The sequence below is a fragment of the Pan troglodytes genome, chromosome 1 (genome assembly GCF_028858775.2).
Source record: "Pan troglodytes isolate AG18354 chromosome 1, NHGRI_mPanTro3-v2.0_pri, whole genome shotgun sequence".
NCBI classification, from domain to species: Eukaryota; Metazoa; Chordata; class Mammalia; order Primates; family Hominidae; genus Pan; species Pan troglodytes.
In genome coordinates, this window is record NC_072398.2 from 80,317,698 (window position 1) to 80,340,511 (window position 22,814).

General features: G+C 38.1%; 1 long non-coding RNA gene across 1 annotated transcript; it reads right to left on the bottom strand.

The window, feature by feature from the left end:
• Positions 1-449: 449 nt before the first annotated feature.
• On the bottom strand, positions 450-6,401 carry LOC101059774 (uncharacterized). Its single transcript, XR_169153.3, has 3 exons — positions 6,113-6,401; positions 4,469-4,577; positions 450-1,011 (listed from the first exon to the last, which is right to left on the bottom strand). It is a non-coding gene; the product is annotated as an uncharacterized LOC101059774 (long non-coding RNA).
• Between the last annotated feature and the right edge of the window lie 16,413 nt (positions 6,402-22,814).

The following is a 22,814-nucleotide window of genomic DNA, read 5'->3' on the forward strand; positions in this document are numbered from 1 at the left end:
CTAGTTTGCCTTGCATTTTAGTTACTTGTCAGTGGATCTGTCTCCTGAATTGGCTTGAGAAATCCTGGGAGAGTAGGAATGTTTTACTCATCTCTGTAACTTCCACTGTGCCTTGCACATGTAGGTGCACATTAGAACCTGTTGAATTGAATGTGTAGCTGAATGCACTGGACCCAAGCCCTTCTTCCTCCAGAGAAGTAAATGTCTATCACAGCACTGGTAATTCTATGGACAGCTAAAGAAATCCAAAAACATTTGCTTTCTTTTTTTAATGCACCAGAAGATGATTTTCAAAGAAGAAAGGGGAAATCATTTCCTCTGATATGTGCCACATGCTCAAAGCCTGCAGAGCAAGTAACCAGCACAATTCATCAAATGAGATTACAGGAATTCAGGAAACGGCAAGTCCTAATTAAGCCAAAACAACAATCCACACCAGATGCACGCTCTATTTTCAAGCTATGATCTTGTATTTTATTATCCCACAGAGTTCTGGAGTCAGGACTTGTATGTAGCAGAGGGACTGAGCTGGAAGCCAAAATAGGATCACAGTCTAGTTCTTGTGGAGGAGTCTAAGCTGGAATATCAGACGTTTGTATTTAAAGTCAAGAACATCTTCAAACCAGGGAGGGGTTAGTGCTCTTAAGTGACCAACTGCTGACTTCCTGGATTCAAACAGGGAAAAATGATGTTGAGAATTCTGTTGTAAGTATTCTATTTTTGTATAATTTCTTCAGGAGTTTTTATCTACCCCTCCTGGTAGAGTTGGGCCCTCTCGCTCTGCGTTCCCATCATTCTGTGCCCATCTCTTCTTAGCCCACAACACACTGGGAACAAGAATGGTCACTTGGTCCATGTCGGGTCAACCAGTCATTCTTTCTTATAAGGCTTTGATCATAGAGACCGAATTAGTCACATGGTGTTAAGATTGAAACCTTTACAATCTCTGCAAGAGGAAATGTTGACTAGACCACTGGGTGTGACTTCAGAGGTCCGAAAGAGAGCTGTGGGCTGAAAATACACATTTGTAAGTCATCACTATATAGATGGCTAGCCATGTGGATGACATCTCCTAGGGTAAGATAGTATTAGGAGAAGAGAAGAGAGGAGACAGACAGGAGAGGAGGAGGTTTCAGAGAGCTCAGGTTTCAGATTTACCACTTATTTATTTGGTGATGGAAAGACCTTTGATCATCCTGAGTGACTGTTTTAGTTTTTGTAAAAAATGTATTTATTTATTCATTCATTTAGTTGACAATTTTTAAAATGCTTATTATAAGCCAGATACTGTGCAAGATGTTGGTGATACAGTGGTAAATATAGTGGTAAATATAACATACAGCAGTATATCATATAACATACAGTGGTATAACACACATAGTGGTAAATATACAGTGGTAAATATAACATAGGCTTTCTCTCTCTCTCTCTGTATATATATATGTGTATATATATAGCACATCTTTATGATATGTAAATATATTTACATATAAGTATATAAATTTATATATCAAATATATTTTTACATAAATGAGTATTAAATATATGTTCATATATTATATATAATAAATATGTGCAAGATATTGAGAACACAGTGGTAAATTGTGGATACTGCATTTTAGCAATATAATTCTTGTTGCAGTCTGATTGACAACATAGAGCAAGTGACCATTCTTGTACCTAGTGTGTTACGGGCTAAGAAGAGATGAGCAGAGAACGATGGGAACACAATATATTGACATATCTCTTTATCTCTCTCTCTCTCCCTTCAGGGAGAGAGGTGTGTGTGTGTGTGTGTGTGATAAAGATAGAGGAATGCTATGATAGGGTGTGGCCAGGATGATTTCGATGCCCGTTTGAGAGGCAGCCATCGCAGTCCTGGGGCATCAGGAGAAGTTTCTGGAAGAATAACATTTAAGAAGAGAACTGAGGAAGACATTAACAGTCATCCAAGTGAAGGTTAGGAAGTAGGAGGATATAAACCGGATGGAGGGAACAACAAACACAAAAGCCCACAAACAAGAGAGTGCATAGTGAAATGTAAGGAATGATGAACAATTTCAGTCTGATTTAGAGACAGGATCTGCAATGAGGAACGATGAGAAAGTCAGGTTGGGTCCAGATTACAAAGTGTCTTGTAGGTTGGTTTTAGGAGGCAACCTTTCATCTCAAAGAAAGTAAAAAGCCATGGAACAGTTTTAGTTACGGAAATTTCATTAATAGAATTGTGTTTTAGCAATAAAATTCTTGTTACAGTGTGGAAACTGTATTGGAAATAGAAAGGCATGTTAGAAAACTGTTGAAATAATCCAGATGAGGAATGAAGATGCCCTGCGTCAGGACAGTGGTTTAGAGTTGAAGAAAATGTTTGGATGATAAAGACAAAAAAAAAAAAGCAGTCTACAGCAGTAACTAGGGTTCCTGGCATGGATAGAAGTCAAGGAAAACCAGACTTCAGTAGTTAGGTGGCATTTTGATGTCACTTTAGCAATAAGGAGCAAATGAACTAAGCCACCATGATGATCTCTGACTTCCACATAGTTTTCTTTTTCCTTTTTCTTTTCTTTTCTTTCTTTCTTTCTTTTTTTTTTTTTTGAAACAGAGTTCCATTTTGCTTCCCAGGCTGGAGTGCAGTGGCACAGTCTCAGCTCACTGCAACCTCCGCCTCCCAGGTTCAAGCAATTCTTGTGCCTCAGCCTCCCGCGTAGCTGGGATTATAGGCGTCCGCCGCTACACCCGGCTGATTTTTTTTTTTTTTTTTTTTTTTTGTATTTTAGTAGTGACGGTGTTTCACCATGTTTCCCAGGCTGGTCTTGAACTCCTGAGCTCAGGCAATCCACCCATCTTGGCCTCCCAAAATGGTAGGATTACAGGCGCAAGTCACTGTGCCCGGCCGACTTCTACATAGTTTTCTATATATACATATATATAATGTGAGTATGTGTGCATGTGTATGTGCATGTATTTGCTTTAAGAAACCATCAATAATACCCTCAATTTTCAACCATAAAGACTACAAACTTATCTACATCAGAATCTAATGTTGCTCCTTTTCACTGTAGGAAAAGAAGTTGTCCATCCTGTCTGCCATTGGTCCTTCTCTCTGTGCTTTGGACCCTTCTGCTTTATCTTCTTGTGAACAATTTCGCCTTCCTTCTCTTACATATTTAGACCCTACATCTCAATTGAATCCTTTCTATTAGCGTTAAAAATGCCCAAGTCTTACCCAATGAAGAGCATACACCTCAACCCACATCCCTCTTCCAGCCTTTCTTTCTAACGTCCAAACTCACTTCCCCCTTTCCTCCCCTCTACCCCTCACTCCTCAGCACACTTTAGTCTCATGCCCACTCCCGTCATTTTCAAGATCAAGCTCTGAGTAGGCTCTCCAAAGACCTCTATATTTCTAAATTCTTCAGACACGTTTCAGTTTTCCCCTTACATGAATGTCACAAAATCCCTTTTATTTACAATCTATTTTTAATTGAAAAATGCAAAAGAGAACCAATAATAATATAAAAAGCACCCATGTAATCAAAAACCAAAATTTAAAAATGCTTTTTCACATTTGCTTCAGAGCTATTTTTTCAAAAAACAAAACATTACCTTCTTAACGTCACAATTCCCATTTCTTCCTTCTCTCTCCAGGGGGCAGGCATTTAACAGGAATTTAATATTTATCCTCCATTTGTGGCCTCAGGGCCTAGCACAATGCCTGGTACATAGTAGGTACTCAACAAATATTGCTGAATACATCCATCAATAAAAAAATAGTTTATATTTCAGTGCTTTGGGGAAATAGGGAAGTTTATTAATTTTCTGAGAATAAGATGGGGGAAAAAAAGCCTAGGGAGAATGCCTTATGATGAAAAGGCACGTAGGATTCCTATCCGTAGGCATTTTGCTGGTGTGGTTCTAAAATATTACGTAGTCTAAACTTTATGCTACACACTTCCAGTGACAGCTAATATACTGCTTTATAAAGTAACCCATTTCATTTCCGTACACCTTGGTTGAAGAAAATATTGTTTTTCAACTTGACATCTCTTTTCAGGTATTTCCTTTGAGTATTTCCATAGTAACCACTATGCATGGCACACGCTTAGCTGAAATGGAGGATTTTTCTCCTTTCAAATAACGGTCAAGAGGGTGGAACTTGAAAACATTTCCATAGTGAAATGGATGCATAGGAGGTAGAGAGGAAGTGAGTTAGGGAGGGATGAAGGAAGAGAGGGAAAGAGTGAGAGAAATACAGAGTACGTGAGCAAGAGGTGCTAAGATCCTTCTCAATAAAAAAGATAAAAAGGAAAAGGTAAGTAAAATTGGATTAGTTACAAAGCTTCCCAAACTATATTGTTGTGTACATACCACTTACACATGCACATACATTCATATACACCCAAAGAGATATATACAAGTAAGGCAAACATGCAATTGGTAGGGAAGAATCAGATTTGGAGCTCTATACCTGCTTCTGAACCCCATGTTTCAGCAAAGTATTCTTCATGCCAGTTGGTTGCTGTGGAAATACTCTGAGAAATTCTCCACATGCCTGTGTTAGTCCTGCAAGAGAGATTCTGTAGTGCAAATACATATAGTCTTAAGGAGAGGTTAGAAAAGCAGAATGGCCCAGTATGATTTCATTTTATATACCCCCAAATTACTTAATGCAACGCATCCAAGAAATCCCAGTAGCCACATAAATACTTTTTTTAAAACTAGTTTGTAGGTAAAAGGTTGCCTGGCATTCTGCTAATTTCTGCCTGGCTAGAAAATATCACCACTCTCTATACACATGTGGGAGGAAAAGTTTATGAGAAAAGAACAGACTGGAGTCAGGAAACTTTTCTTCCTGTAGCAGATCTTTAACTATGTACTGTTTGACCTTGGGCAAGTAAGTTCCCTCTAGGGCCTCATTTTCTTATTTGTAAAATGAGAGGAAAGCACTAGATGATTCCAAAAGATTGCATCACAGAGGAGGCTTTGGGTTGTAAATGACCAAAATAAAAAATTCAAAATTTCAAATTAGCTTAAAAATACATGATATGTATTGGGTCATGAAATTAAAAATTCCAGAAGTGGGACTAGCTTCAGGTAAAGTTTCCATTAGTACTTCAACAATGTCACCCAAGGACCCAATTTTGATATCCATTTCATCTTGAGGCTGGTCCCAAGATGGCTGCCAGAATCTCAGGGCTACATGGCATCTCATGCAGCAAGAGTGTTTGCACTGGATTCCCAAGAATCATTCTGAAAGTTAGTCCGATTGGACCAGCTTTGGCAACAAACGCACCCCTTAACAATCATCATAGCTGGAGGATAAAATGTGGTTATCAGCTTAACCTTGGCAATATGTGCTCTAAATAGGAAGCAGAGAGAAAATTCAGTTTTCCTGGAAATACAGGAACCTTTAAGAACAAATCAAAGACAGCTGGAAAGAGGGTAAGGGGACTACTCGACAGATAACCAACAAATGTCTTCTCTGGGGTTTCCTCAATTCTGGCATCTTCTACTTGCTTTTTCTGCTCCAAGGGAGAAGTAAGTTGGCTTTAAGCATGAAAGAGGACACCGTTTGAAGCTCTTTGTGCTTGAAAGTTCCTATTGCCTTTGAATTTTGCCCTAACCATGAACCTCACAGAAAACTACACAATAACTTCAGTGTAAGCCTTTTTAGTCTTTTGAACAGTTAATGAAAATAAAACATATGGAGAAATAGGGAACACACATATGCACACTCACACATGCACACACAGACACACACAGACACAGACACACACCCTTCCTGAGCATATGTCCATTCAACTGCATAACACTTGTCCTTTCCCTGTTCTTAATTTCTTGTTTTCAAAATTAATCTGCCGTTTTCCTTTATACTTTAAAAATTTGCACTAAACTTCTAACTTTCTAAGGATGAATAGAGACACCTTTCTCTTTCCTTTATCCCTTAAGCACATACATGCACAGACACGTATACACATATCATATATTATCCCAGGAAAAAGAAACCCCTATCAACAAACCTGAAATTGAAAAGCCTTATCAGTTACCACATTTCAGGCAGGGTAACCAAAAATCAAATTTCAAATGATCTAAATATAAGGAAATATATTACCTTATAAAGAGAAATCTTGAGTTAGGATAGTTCTAGGTTAACTAAGCAGCTCAGCAATGTCATCCAGGCCCTGGATTTTTTCTCCATCCCTGCCCTGCTTTTCCTAGAATGCTGGCATATTCTCTTAGGGTGACTCTTCTCAGGGTACCAAGATGGCTGCCATAGTGCTAAGCATCACATGCTCATGGTAAATCTAAAGACAAAAAATAATACTTTCTCCTCCTGCTTCCTTTTCATAAAGCAAAACAAAATCTTTTTCTGGACTACTACCTCCTTTCAAGCAGACTTCCCCTCATGTCTCTTTGGTTAAAGCAGTCTTACATGCCCTTTCTTAAATTAATCCCTGGAAAGATGAATTACCCCAGTTGGTGTGCCAATCATGTTCACTTCCTGGGAGAGGGGTTCTCTCTTAAAGCACATAATTGCCTGTTACCTGAAGCTAATAGAATCTGCTACAAAGGATTTTCAGAAGAAAATGCTCTGGTGAAGGATGTGTAACATGGAGCCTTTCTCTAAAGCCCCAATCCTACCCAGCAGTAGACTTTCCCTCCAGTGTCATTGGGCAGAAGGGGTTACATGCCTGTTCTGAAATATCAACTTACCACAATTCCCACAAAGAAGTACAGTAATCATTCCTGTATTAAAATTTCTGTTTCTCTTTTTATTACTGGCCATGGAAATGAGGGTGATTTTTTTATTTTTTTATTATTATTTTTTTATTTTGAGACAGGTTCTTCCTCTGTCACCCAGGCTGGAATGCAGTGGTGCGATCTTGGCTCACTGCAGTCTCTAATTCTCAGGCTCAAGTGATCCTCCCGCCTCAGCCTCCCGAGTAGCTGGGACCACAGGTGTGAGCCACCACAACTGGATAATTTTTTGCATCTTTTTAAGAGATGGGGTTTCTTGTTTTTGCCCAGGCTGCTCTTGAACTCCTGGGCCAAGCAATCCACCTGCCTTGGCCTTCCAAAGTGTGAGGATTACAAACGTGAGCCACCATGCCCAGCCAAGGCTAAATATCTTATCATTATTGTGCCTCAATTTACTCCTCTGTAAAATTGAAATAACATTACAGCATCTACATAATCATATGCTTTTGAAGGTTAAATGAAATGAGGTAGACATAAATGACACAGAGAGATACTAGTATTCTTTAAATATTAGTTCCTTTCCTGTATTGCCATCTTTCTTACTTTCCTTCACCTAAGAACCTAGAAAGAAGAGAGTCACACAGCACAAAATACATTAAAATTTTCATGTGGCTGATTTTTTTTCCCAAGATGGAGTCTTGCTCTGTTGCCCAGGCTGGAGTGCAGCAGTGGCGTGATCTCAGCTTACTGCAACCTCTGCCTCACGGGCTCAAGCAATTCTCCTGCCTCAGCATCTCAAGTAGCTGGGATTACAGACATGTGCCACTATGTCCAGTTAAGTTTTGTATTTTTAGTAGAGACGGGGTTTCACCATGTTGGACAGACTGGTCTTGAACTCCTGACCTGGTGATCCGCCTGCCTTGGCCTCCCAAAGTGCTGGGATTACAGGCATGAGCCACTGCACCCAGCCTAATTTTTTATTTATCTTAAATTTTGGGATACATTTATTATATGAAATAAATACATGTTAGCATATTCATTTTGCTCCGTATTTAAGTCTTTATAATCCCAGTCGGCCTGGATCTAGAGCTCATAACTTTGGTGCCCTACCTTTGCCTCCTGAATCATCTCTTATTGGGGTTGTAGGAAAGCTGCCCATCTGTACGTGAGTATATTAGAATGAAATTGATTGGATAATGTGACCTATTCAAAGGTCATGAGGCCCCTTCAATTCTGTCACTTTTAAGTCTCCCATTAGCATTTTAATTTTAGACCAATATTTGAGTTATAGTTCTATGTATTTAGCTAGAGAAGAAAGGTTTTGCTTAAGGATCATTGAAGTTAATATTGTGGCAGAGAAGGCTTAATGGAAGAGTTAATATCTTAACTGGATTTTGAAAGATGATGAGAATTTGTTAGTAGGAGAAAGGGATAAAGGTCATGCTGGGCAGAGGAAGCCACATGTATAAAATTTTGGAAGGAAAAAAGAACATACCAAGTTTATTTTAAAAACAACATTTTAACGCTGAAGAAGCCTGGCAGCAGATGTGGCTGGAAAGAGGGAGCTCAAATGTTGAAGACCCTTTTATGCCACACTAAAGAATTTGGACTTTATTCTATCAACAATGAAAAACTACTAAAAAGTTTAATTAGGGAAGAGATATGATTAGACTTATGGTTTAGCAAGATATTTCTCTCCAAAATAAAGATTTTGGGTGATTTTTTTTTATGTTGGTGGATAAAATAGAGGCACTACTAACCAACATTTTATAGGAAGAAGGAAGAACAGGTTTGGAGAGGAAGATAATGAGCTACCTGAGGACATGTGGAGTTAAGATGTTTTTGGAACATCCAGGTGGAGATCTTTGCTTACCATTGGACCAAAGAAGAGGAGTGCAACCTTTAAACATTGTGTAATTGTCCACTTTCCCTAAGCTCCTCCAACAATACCAATTGTTTTAATTTAGGATTAAATTTAATTTAGGATTAAATAATAATTTAATAAATTATTTGATTAAATTAAATAGCTTACAACTAATTTAATATGATAAATCAATGATTTAGAATTTAAAATTTAAAACTGTAAAAGTGCTTTGTTTATAAAGGTTGATAATAATAGCCCTTTTGGTTATTCTGTTTCTGTTTTTGAATTTATCATCCAAAAAAAGTTCAAGTAAATTAGCTAGCCAAGATTTTCCTGGACAGAAAACAGACTTACTCTCTCAGGAGGTTATGCTTGCTTAAGTGTTCAAAGTCTTCCTCGTTTGTCAGAGATTCCATGTCCTTGCTCAATATGAAAGTGAGACAAGTATTCAGTCTCTTGCTGGAAAATAGCCCAAAGATGGGAGCTATGTTGACGATCTTCTGCTGTAGTAGCCACTGGTAATGAATATTGGAGAATAGCCATAGTTTTGCAGTGTCACCTTTGAATTCCTTCAAAATTGTTGGGTGAATTCCATTCAGAGTGAGTTATTTTATTTACATTAGTTTGACAATTTGATTTAGAAAATTCTGTTTATTTCCAATTCCTTTCTAACTAAAAACCAAGTGTTACATAGACTATCTTTCTTTTTCACTTGGAATAAACATCATTTTGTGGATGAACTGTAACAGCTGACATCCCATTAAGCTGTGCTCCATAGAACATGGAAACATGAATACAGTATTTGAACTCTGACTCTATCGCAGTAAATCCCTGGATTAACTGCTGGCTGATACACTGCCTGGAAATGAAGAGAATCATCAAATAAACCATCAGATAAGGTGACCAAGACAGTCAGACTGGAAAACCGCTAGCTCATCTTTTTTAGTAGCTCATCTAAATGACTAAACTGAATCTAATACTACACAGTCACTTCTCAGTTAAAAGCTTAAAGGATGCCTGAAACCTGCTTATTTAAAAGTCTTTATTTATTGTACTTGATGTAGAAATAATTTAGTGTTACGTTTCAGATTATGCTTATAAAGAGACATGTGAGGTCTTATATGTATGCAAACTCTATTCATTCTTTCATTCCTTTGTTTTATTTATTTGTCATAAATTTTATGCTATGTTGTGTCATGTCCCATGTCCATGTTAGGCATGGAGATAGTAAAGACAAACATGATCCTGTTTCTCAAGAAACTTAAAATAAGTTGAAGGTTGTGATACATAGCATTAAGTGTCACGTTAAAATTGCTACAGATATGAATATTAAGAAAGTATATTGCTAAGGAACAACAGAGAAACATCAAAATCATACTGAGGTATTAGGAAATGTTTCCTAGAGAAAGTAATCACTACACCGATGTTTATCGAATGAGTAGGAGATAGCTTCATTAACAAGGTAAGAGAGGAAATTCCAGCACAGGGAGCATTATAAACAAGGCTGATGACGTGAACATGCAGAAGTCTCTATACAACTTGCCTGGAGGGTATGTGGATGTCATAGGTGAGATGAGGTGAATTTTTGGAAGATAAACCTATAAAGGGAGATTGGGATCAGAATATGAAGAAGCATTTAAATTTTATCCCCAAGCCATTTCTTTTGGAATTCCTCTCTTGCCCCTGTGATTGTGTCAAACCTTCTTGTAAGTGCTTATTGCACAATGGACCTTTTTTGGTGGAACTTATCACAGATGTTATTGGCATTTACCTAAATAATTGATTACTTGATTCATGTCTTTTTTCTTCACCAGATTGTTAGTCTTCTGTGCTCCTGCTTCTTTACCTTACACATCTTGGTTGATAACATCCCCTTTGCTATAAGCTCCATGAGGACAGAGATTCTGTTTCATTAACTTTGTATCCCCAGAACTTATTACAGTGCCTGGAACATTGTGAATATTCAGTAAGTGTTGACTGACTGGATGTGTAAATGAATGACAGACATCAAAGCCACTGAAAGTCCTTATGAAGTGAATAATTTGCTAGATTGCATCTATATTCTGGAAAAATCCTGCTGGGAGTAGCCTTGAGTGATAAATTGGGAGAGAGACAGATCAGAGGCAAGGAGAACAGGTGGAAATAGTGCCATTGAGAATTAATGAGAGTCTAAATCTAGTAGTGTCAGAGAGAGTAACAGAAGAAAACAAATTTATTAAGGAAAAAATAGATTTATAGATACTATAAGGCTTGATATCTATAGCTTGGTATTTAACTGGATGAGGGGAACATAGGCCATTGAGATATTTAGGATGACTATTGCAGACTGGGTTCCCCAGGAAACAGACTCTGAGGCATAGATTAGTATGCAGGAGGTTTATGAGGGAGTGCTCCTGGAATTAACACCTGTGGATTGGAAGGGACGCTAAGAAAAGACAAGGAAAAGGAAGGAAGAGAAAGAAGGAGAGGGGAGGGGAAAAGAAGGGGACTCATTAATGTGGAAATAATAGTTGAAGTGAAAGGAGATAGGCAGAGAAAATCGGATTTGAGAGAAAGGAAGGAAAAACACAATGAAATGTTGTTCTCAGAAGTCAAGAAAGATAGAACTTCAGGCAGGAGGAAGCAAGTGACTATGTCTAAATGAAGTAAGATAAGAACCCAAAATCATATGCTGAATTTAGCAAAACTTGCTGACTTCTGCCAAAATGCATCATGGAATGAAAGGAGGAGGGGTAGGACTTGACTATAGTGTGTTAAATCTTGTATGTAGTGAGAGGCATTGCTGTGTGAAAGTAGGGTAGATTACTCTTGGCACACTTGTCTGTGAAGGGATGTGGAGTCCTAGGATGGTAGCTATAGAAGGACATGGTGGTCAAAGAAAGTTTTGTTTGTTTTTATTCATTTTTTAAGATTGGAAAGATATGAAATATTTTTATGCCAAAAGAAAAACACCCATTGAAAAGTTTGAGGACGTAGAAGAAGGAAATGGGAAAGCATGGGACATAGGAAAGCATGGGACCCAAACCACAGGGAATTGGTCTGGCATGCTAGGCGTGAAACCCCTTCCATAGGATGGGAAGGAATAAAGAAAGTAATGGGTACATGTATGGGATTATGAATTTATTGCCTCAGTTTTCTCACTAAAGGGTGTAGGCAGAAATGTCAAGTAGATCTCGAACCCCAGCAGCTAGTACTGTGCCTGACACTTAAAAACACCAAATAAAGATATATCGAGTGAATATGAGAAAGAAGGAATTGCTCTCAGCGACTCTGAAAAACTTCAACCTTTTCTGGATATCCACACCCCACTACCTCCTTAACATTTCTGCCTGCACCACAGGCCAGTTTCATGGGTATAAAATGTGCATTCACACAGGAACCTCTGCTTGAAACAGGTGGAATATGATTGGTTTAATGCTGCTTTCACTTTCTTGAAACTCTTAATCATTTTAGAGCACATGGCCCCACATTTTTACCTCCTACTGGGTCCTGCAAATTATGTTGCTGGTCCTTCTGCCACCACAGAAGCTGTATCTGGTAGGTAAGACAGATATTAAAAAATACAAAAGTGAAAGAAAACCATGATGTTCAATGGATTTTAAAAGAAAAATGAATAAACAAGCAAAAACAATAAAATGAGTGTTACTAGTGAAGAGGTACAGAGATCTGTGAGACACACAGCAGGAAACCCTAACCTAGTACAAGAATGAGAAGGTCAACGCCAGGTGGAGGTGTGAAGAGTTAGTAGGGGTTAATAACAAGAGGATTCAGAAAGTGAGAATGTTCCCTGCAGAAGGAGAGCAAGTGGGAACATCCAGAGGTTCGAGACAGACTTTTCTTTCAAGTTCACTATGTTTGCATAAGAGAGAGCCAAGGGAAAAGAAAAGAGATGGGGCAGAAAGACAGGCGGGAATCCGATCATGGATACCACTGTCAACCATTTAAAAAAATTGGAGGCTCTATTCTATTAGGTTCTATATTGCTTCATAAAAGCTAATTAACTTTAGGAAAGAATTTGAGAAGAGGTTTTTTTGTGTGTTTTAGAAAGAACACACTAGATGCTGTATTGAGTGAACAAAAGAACATCAGGATGGCAGGATGGTAAATGTGGAGATCATTGTTAGGCTTTTGCCTTAGTCCAGGGGATGGGAGATGTGGACCCACTAGAGAGTGGCAGTGAGAATAGTGACAAGTGGCTAGACTTCAGATGATGTTATCTCTTCCAAGAGAGGGTCCATGCTTACTTCTGCCAAGCAGTTAAACTGCCAAGCAGTTAATTCAATCCTGAGTTGAGGTGACTTGAAGGTATATTTCAATCTTTGTAAGATCTGATCTGGTCTCGAGAAGTCCAGCTAAAATTCTGTAGTACATTTATCAGAGCCCCTCCTTCTAAGTGGGCTCTGAACTCTAGCTGCTCCTTAGTCTCTCCGCTATTTCTTTAGAGTCAGCAGATGCCAGCAGGGAAAAGAGGCATTTGGTATTGGACTCACTTCTCAGGGATCCCTTATTTCCAGGATTTTGACCTATCAAGTCCTTTATTGTTCTCCAAAGCCTTTAAACAGACTTTTTAAAATGTATTTTGTCCAGATTTTCTACTAGTGCTTGATGGGAAGATTGGCCCAATAAGCTGGTATACCACCGCTGGAAATGGAATTATCAAAATTAACTTCCTGGAATAAAAGATATACCCAGTACAAGAGAGAAAAGAGGAAAAGCACCTAAGAAAGTATAAGGCATGAATCAAGACACATTTTATGATGGCTATTATTAATATACCAAGAACAAAGCATACATCTGTTTGAGGGATTCATTATCCACGGGCAAGTAGAAGGAAAAAGAAGAAGGAGCATGTTTGTAGGAGCAATGCTTAGGAGAATCCATGGGGATATACTCAAGTGCATAGAAGGAGGGAATAAGGTTATTCCCAAGAGTGGTGACATTCCACAAGGAGACAGGGGAGGGAAGAAAATATTAGCAAATGTACAGAGAAATGAAATTTGGAGATGAACAGAGTTGAGGAAACATACTTAGTTTGACTTTCTGCTTGAAGTAAGACACAAGATAGTTTGAGGAAATAGGAAAGGAAATAGGATATAGGACAAAGAAACTGTAAACTCAATGCTAAGAACTTCTAAAAAGGAAGATAGAGACTCCTGGAGGCGTAGAGATACATCACAGAGAAAAGGACTATGTAGTGGAAGTCCATTCTGGGTGTGTCAAAACAAAAAATTCAGATGAATAATTACTAAGAAACAACAGTGTGATAAAGTCACTTCTAACACCTCCTCCTGGTCCTGGGAGAGGAAGATATTGAGAAAATGATCCATCGGGTGAAGATGAGAGGGAAGTTCTGTCAAGCTCTGTCATCAAGGGAAAGTCATGTTTAATTTAATAGAACAAGGTTGAAAATGTGTATGAAAAAAATAGTGAGGATTGACTTCTACTTTCAGCCATAAGAAGTAAGAAAATGTGACCCACGACTAGGAGAAACATCGATTAGTTGAAAGATACCCAGAAATAACAGAGATGATGAACTTAATGAACAAGGACATTGAAATTGTTTCTATAAGTATATTCTGTATGCCCAAGAATGTAAAGAAAAATGCAAACATAGTGAAGAAATAGAAGATACAAATAGAACCAATGGAGCTTCTAGAGATAAAAAAAATACAATATTTAAAATGAGAATTTATCTGAATGGAATTTATGGTGGATTTGACAGTGGACTTGAAGATAGAGCAACTATTCAAAATCAATCACAGGGAGGAAAAAAACCTGATAAAAGGTGAGTAGAAGGGTTCCAGAGGCACTGACACAGTATCTACTTGGAAGCCTTCAGAGAACATGAACCCTGAACAAACTTCAGCTTGACAGGACAGAGATGGAAGCCAAGGAGAAGAGAGTCTGAAGAGCTTGGTTCCTAGGGGATATAGTGGATTGTGGCCATGCATTTCTTTATTTTAAAAATGTTTCCCAAAGCAAACTAATATTCTTTGGGTGTTTTCTATGTGCCATACTTTGTTCTAGCCCCAGTAGATAAAAAGATGCGCATGGCACAATTTATAGTTCACATAGGGAGGCAGGCAAGGAAACAGGCAACTGCAGGAAGGATACTATGGACCATGATGATCATAAGGGTATTAAAGGAGGTGCTCACTTTCAAGGTCATGCAAGTCAGCCTGTCCCTTAGAGGGAATGCCTCCTTAAATTTTGCACCCTAGATGCCTCTGTCTCTTTTTTATAAATTTTATTCATTTATTTATGAAATAGGGGTCTCACTAGTCCCTAGTCTCTGTCCTGGGTAGGACAAATTAATGATGGTAGAAAGAAGTTCTGAATTTAGGACTAAACTACCCAAGGTTTCTACTGTCATTCAAATGTTATTGCCTGCATCACAGCATCCAGTGTTTGAGGGAGCTTGGGCCTCTGGTTTCTCGAGAATTGCTCATCTTTGAGTCCTCACTTCAAGAGACTGTCTCTAACTGATGCCACTAACTAAAAAGCAAAACAAAGACAAATAAAATAAAAAGGTGAATTTAGCTCACAATATCCTCCTTTGCATTCACCGTGTCCTTTACATCTTTCTATATTCTCACCAACAATACTTTATTTCATGGGTCTGTCTTTCTTACTAGACTTTGGGCACTGTGAAGACCAGGACTGTCTTATTCATTGCTTTTTTTGGTAAAGCATTTTTCTTATTGCAGTAAATATATGGAACATAAACTTCTCAATTTTTTTAATTGACAAATAATAATTGTACGTATTCGTGGGGTACATAGTGATGTTTTGATATGTATAATGTATAATAGTGATCAGATCAGGGTAATTAGCATGCCCATCATCTCAAACATTTGTCATTTCTCTGTGTTGGGAGCATTCAATATCTTCCTTCTTGCTATTTGAAACCTTATAATGTATTGTTATTAACTATAGTCATCCTATACTGGTATAGGACACTAGAACCTATTCCTCCTATGTGGCTGTAACTTTGTATCCTTTGACACATTTCTCCCTAACTCCCTCTTCCACCTACCCTTCCTGGCCTCTAGTATCCTGCATTCTACTTTTCATTTCCATGATTAACTTCTTTTAGCTTTCACATATGAAAGAACATGAGGAGTTTAACTTTCTATACCTGCCTTATTTTACTTAACAAAATGTCATCCAGTTATATCCATATTGCCATGAATGACAGGATTTTATTCCTTTTTGTGGCAGAATGGTATTCCACTGTGTATATATGCCATATTTTCTTTATCCATTCATTTGTTGTTGGACACCTAGGCTGGTTCCATATCTTGGCTATTATTAATAGTGCTGCAATAAACACGAGAGTGCAGATGTTTCTTTGAAATAATAATTTCCTTTTCTTTGGATAAATTCCCAGTAGTGAGATTGTTGAATGACATGGCCATTCTAGTTGTAGTTTTTTTGAAAAACCTTCATATTATTCTCCATAGTGCCCACTTTAAAATACACAATTCAGTGGCATTAATTACATTCACAGCATTGTGTGTTCATCACCATTATCTATTTCCAAAGTGTCTTACTCAACTGTTGTATCCTTATAACAGTGTATATCCTTATAACAGTGTATATCCTTGTAACAGTGTATATTAAAAGTGTTCTTTTAATCAATATTTATTGAATGAATTTCAGAATTGGTACATGAATTAATCCAACAGTTTAGACACTGACTATAAATACAAAGCAATTAAGATTTCCTTTGCTGCTATGCAAACAAGGACAGAGAATAGAGGCTGTAAAATTGAAATGAGATGTAGATAGTTGGGGGGGGGGGTGATACATCAAAGGAAATAGCTTTAGAAACAGAAGCTGTGCTAATGAGGAATCATAAGGCATGTTTTTGGTGAAGAAGCCACATGACAGAACTCAATGAGTTCCACAAGTGGGTGACAGAGTCCCTTCTCAATAGACAGCTTTCAATGGAGGCAGGCCTGATGATCCTTTGCAGGTGGTTTGACTCCTGAAGCTGTCCAAGAAGTACTCAAAATATTTTTGACATTTAATAAGCCTTTTTCTCCACCTACTAAGAAGAGGACAGGCTGGCCCTATTACTATCTTTGGGGATGGAAAATAAATGGACAGTAATAACTCCTCTTTGTGCTTCATTAACGTGCAATCATCAGGGCAGCAGGCGTAGAATGAAGGCCAATGTTGACTGGATGTCACAGTGAGAGGACAATTCTGTAGGTCAAAATGGGAGAAGAGGCAGAATAACAATCAGAAATTGTAGGTCATGTGGAAAAATCAACAAAGGTTGCTTTTATTCTAGTGATATTTTCCAATTATGTTAAGCGCACTGTCTAACTTGCTAACATCCCCCTTGCTTCCCACTGCATTAAAAGGAACTAGTTATCTGACTGTGCGGTGAACCAGGAGACCTGGTGTGTCCCAGCCCAAAGGCTGAGGAAAAATGGCCCACAAACCATTCCTTACAATGGAATAGAGTAGAAAGGGTCAGAAGATACTGTCATAAGGCCCTACTCAGCCACCTACTGGTTCTATTACTTTTGGGGGGGGGTTATATGTTTATATTCATGCGAATTTATATGACCCTTATAATAATTATTATAAAACAAGCTCAATACGTTATTGTCTAGCTTTTCCTCCTCCTTCACATAACTGCTTGGTCCGCTCCTGACCTAAACAAACAAATCTAAAAAGAGCTTACAACATCCCCCTCAATGGGTACGAGTGTGAATATTTTGTATAGGAATGAGATTCATGGTTAACGTTAACCCACATGAAAGCTCTTCCCACTGTTGGAAGAGAAAAACAGATTTTCACTCAATGTCTTCTCAATTGCTAGGTTCTCTTCTTCATGGGAAAACACCCCACAATTATGGTAGTTGCTGCCAAGAGAATAATGGTAACAAAGAGAAAAGAAACAGTTATTATGGAGTTTGTCCAGAAATCCATCCCTATTATGTAACAGCAAATGATACAATTGATTCCCTCAAACTTGGGCCAGGAGACTTTTTTGGTAAAATGCAGCCAATCCATTGATTCTTTCTCCTTGTGTATTTCCCCACTCCTGTTCCAAACTAATCTGCATACCTGTATACTTAAGAGAACCTGGATCAGGATCCAGAACTCCCCAAAATGTTAATTAATATATTATATATTATATATACACACATATATATCAGCTTAAATACACATACTTATATATTTAAATATACATCAGCTTATATATATATAGAGCGCCATATATATATACGCATATATATCAGCTTAAAGTTACTAAAAATATATTTAATCCAAATGTTATTCATAAATTTAAAATTCAGTATCTATAGGCATTTGCAAATGCCATATAAACATACACAAAGGCAATTTATAGCTTCTCTAGTACTAAATTGTTTTAATCCCTAAAATGATCCTCAAGAGGAAGACACAGGGATACTCAAAGCAAGATTGGCTTAGGGTCAGGGCTTATGTTAGGCACACATTGGTGGAGAGCTAATGGATCTTCCTTTGAAATTCTACCTTTATCTCCTTTTAAAAAGTCAATGAATTAATTTGTTATTACTCATGAAAACTTTTCTACAGATTATTTTTTCACAGAAAAATAGAATGGTGGGATCTGAGAAAGAGAAAGAAAAAAGAGAGAATGGAAAGTTATCAAGAGCTGGAATTTTTGTAAGGCAGAGGATGAGAAAAGTGTGGGCCAGGGTAGGGCAGGTAAGTGGTGACACTAAGGAGGAATTGCCAGCTTGGGTGCACAATAAAGTTTAATGGGAAGGGTGCCCAAAAATAATTTCATTGCAGGATCTGGTCCAAGACCAGTTCTGACTCTCATCACTCTTTCTCTAGCATGCTTTCACTCTGCAGCCCTCGGCTCCCAGCCCCTTACACTGGTTTCCCTCTTGAGCATTATCTGCTCAGTGATGACCTCTGATCCATTCTGCCAATAGTTATCCCAGACTCTTTCTGTCTCTCTACAGACAGAAGGTGTGGGTGGACAAAGCAAAGCAGAGCCCTGACCTCACACCAGCTGGCCGAGCTGTCTTGGCTTGCATTTGCTGTTCCAGCATTTGTGGAGTTTGAAATCTGCATGCTTGGAGTGCGGAGAGCTGGATCTTGCACCACAGTCTCCCTGTGGGCTCTTGAGTAAGTGCTTTTAGCAGCTAGGGAAGGTGGACACAGAAAGGGAGGGGAAGAAGAGGAGTTAAGAGTATTTGTGTAGTGTGATCTGAGGGACAGTTAATAGCCCTCTCTCCTCACAATCATAAAATAAAAGTATCTTTCCCAAGAGGCACCATCGTGTTAAAAATGCAACTATTAGAAATACACTGAGTTCAGTAAAGCGTTGCTCTCTCCTCTTGATTCTTATTTTCCCTTATCAATATAAACATCTTAGGAAGTATCATACCCGAGTCACTGATACTTTAGCATACATAATCAGAAAACATTCTTCAGTCCCAGAATTTAGATGATCACTGTAGCTACTGGATTGAGATGCTTTTAGGAAGAAATCGATGAAGGAGGATAAGAAGAAAAGGACAGCACAGAAAAGGCAGAAAGGGACGTCAAGACAATCTTCACTGACTTAGCAGGACCTCCAGGCCCACTCCAAAGCCACGCTACAAAGATCTCTTCCTCTAGTCTTCTGTGGCACATGTTATGGGGCCATTCAATCTCAGTAAGTGAGTGCATGAATGTCTGCTTAGTAAGTATTCTGTATTCTAATGTATACTAAGTATGTAGTAAGTATGCTAGAAAACTGTCTTGTTACAAATATGATTTTACCTGCGATCCCATGGAGGGGTGATCAGAGAAAAAGAAGAGTTCAGAAAGTACCTTTCATCTCACTCCAGAAACTACTAAAAACTACTAATTTTCTTCTCCAGGTATTGAACTGATACATTGTATTTCTCCCAGAAAAGATTAAAATTATATCCACAGAGGCAACCTCAAAACAGAGTTGATTGTTGTTCTGGAAGCAGGCTGATACATTTTTTAAGATTGTAGGACAAAGTCAAGTATGAAGTTTCTCCTGGTCTATTCTAAGATACAAAGTATAAATCAATTTTGGAACAATCCACTTGCCCGCAGCCACAGACAGAAAATAAGCTTTCCATGGAAAATGAAGGGAGAAGGTGCGGAGAACTAGGGTGATGCAGCAGAAGAAACAGAAAGCCTGCGAGTACGGGCAGGGGCATTCCAGAGTCACCAGAAGTGGAACGTGCAGTTCTCCCTGCTGATTGCTTATTAGTGTCCCCCAAGATTCATTCTTGCTCTGACACCTTCAGGAAATTTATAGATCAATCTTTTCTTTTTTTAATTTGATTCTGCCATAAAAGCACTGTATGGTACTATGAAGGGACAAACAGCTTCCTCCGTAATATCTTTGCAAAAAAGAGAGCTCCAAAAGAATCCTTGAGGGACCCAGGTGACCCAGTCTGTGTTCATTTCTACTCCACATTCAAGTCACATAGCTCTGGTATCCTTATGGATGACTGTTTTGCTTAGAAATAAAAATCTGTGCTCTGACATTTCTTAACTCTGAAAATAGTGACATGGTCGTTTCCCAAAACCTCTTGAGCCTGTAATCCATCAGTTGTACTTGCAGGCTTAGACTTACATAATTTGAAGGAGTTTGGGTCTTTCCCAAATATGTTACTGAAATGGAAATCCCACAAATGAGAATGGATTCTAATTCATCTCAAGTCATAATTTAGATTGGGAATTGGCACTTTTTCTGTAATGAACCACACAGTAAATATTTTAGGTTTTGCAGGCCAAATGGTCTCTGTTGCAAATACTCAACTTTGCCCTTGTACCTTGAAAGCAGTCACAGATAGTGCATAAACAAATGGGTGTGCCTATGTTCTAAAAAGCCTTTATTTATTAAAGCAAGCAACAAGCGGGATTTTCCCAGGCCATGGTTTGCTGAGCCCTGCTCCAGATGGCTCTTTGCAACACCCACTTTCTTTTATTTTTCTGTGCTACCTATTGCCACTATCTGAGAGTTCTGAAAGTTTCTAAATTTACATAAATTGTCTATGCATTGGTATGATTTTCTCAAAATTGCAGTATAAACACGTGCTTTTCAATTTCTTTTATCATATCTTTATAGATTAAAAAATACACAATACATTCTACCTGGTTGCATTCTAATAATTTTTCTGAACACACGAGCATATTTTTATGTAGCTGTGATTTGTACATGTATTCTATTTCTCTATTTTGTGATTTATACTCAATATTTTTTGTAGAGACATTGTTATGTATTGATATATTCTGCTTACTTATTATAAAAGATTTTACAGTATTTCATTACATTTATAAAGCTGGCTTGCTAAATATTCTCCTACTGTTAAATATTTGGATTTTTCCATTTTTTTTCCATGAGCTAAATAGGGCTACTGTAAAAAATCTTGGTATGAGTGACACACAAGAAGGTTAAAACCCAAAAGTAAAAGCTAACTAGCTCCAAGCTGTACTAATAATTGTGTTTGAAACATGGTAACATTACGTACTCAAAAACATAGCCAGATGATTTTTTAAATTGTAAATTCATTGGATTGCTCTATCACAACATCACATGATCTGTCAGAAGACTATCCTATGCAACTTTTACTGAGATATGGGTTTTGATCTTACTTTTTTTAATATTCTGTAGTTCCCTACAAATATTACATATTTCCTCTCAGATTTGATGATGTATCTCAATATTGCTATACAAATCAGCTGTTCTGATGGCTTAAATACTTCAATCTATGTTGAAACAATGTACTTAAGTTTCTAAATAAGATAGTTTCATTAACATTGCCAACAATCTCATAATTAATGTCCAGATACTGTCATACTCAAGCTCAATAGTTTGTTTTTCCCAATGGGAAAGAGTTGAATTTCAAGATTGGTAGCAACTTTTCCTTAGCTCAGAGCTCAGGTATTGGGCTTGGTATTTCCAGAGCCAGCAGTAGATTCTTGCCTTTTAGGCCTATGGGCCATTGAGGTATAAAGTAGCAGAGAGGGCTGGGTGGGGACACTGTAACGAACCATTCTGAGGCTTTTTATTTTTTTGGCGAGAAAGGGCTTGCTCAGCTGCCTCTCACTAAATCACCTACTTAAAATGATTGAGACAACTGAGCATGCTAATATACTGATTCATAACTTTTTTATCTATTTGCATCTTCAGATCTTCAGGCGCCTAAGCCAGCAAGAGATACCTTTATAGAGAAAGGACATGTAGCCTAGATCTGTGCTTCTCAATTATCATTGGTAAAGAATCTTTTTTTTTTTTAATTTTCAAAATGTCACCCACCACTACTTTCATAAAATACAATAAAAATAATTATCAAAAAATAAATAAAAATCAGACATGCAAGATACCAGCCCCCAATTTCACACTTATAACTAGAGATCATTTTAAATTTTTATTATAATTAATATAAATATATTTATTCTATATTACATACTTCTGTTGGATGTTACATTACATTAGCATTAAATAAATATAATCAGAACAAACAGCATAGGTAAAAATATTAAGACTGTCACTTTTTAACTGAAAAGGTCATGTTTTTCATTTTTTATTGAAAGCTTCTGTATACATAAATAATACAGACTTTACCTAGCCTATGGTGAACAGGTCTGAGGCCTACACTTTTAGTACCACCAGTGTGGAAGGCCTGGCCAAAGCTTTAGCTCCAAAAATACCTGGTCTTTTCTCAGTCTCTTACTATCTGTGTGACTTTGTGACAATTCACTTTTTTTTTTTTTTCTGAGACGGAGTCTCGCTGTCACCCGGACTGGAGTGCAGTGGCATGATCTTGGCTCACTGCAAGCTCTGCCTCCCGGGTTCATGCCATTCTCCTGCCTCAGCCTCCCAACTAGCTGGGACTACAGGCGCCCGCCACCATGCCTGGCTAATTTTAGTATTTTTAGTAGAGACGGGTTTCACTGTGTTAGCCAGGATGGTCTTGATCTCCTGACTTTGTAATCTTCCTGCCTCGGCCTCCCAAAGTGCTGGGATTACAGGCATAAGCCACTGCACCCGGCCTTTTTTTTTTTTTCAATACTTTAAGTTCTGGGGTACATGTGCAGAATGTGCAGGTTTGTTACATAGGTTTACACGTGCCATAGTGGTTTGCTGCACCCATCAAACTGTCATCTACATTAGGTATTTCTCCTAATGCTATCCCTCCCCCAGTAGCCCCCCCAACAGGCTCTGGTGTGTGATGCCCCCATCCCCACGTCCATGTGTTCTCATTGT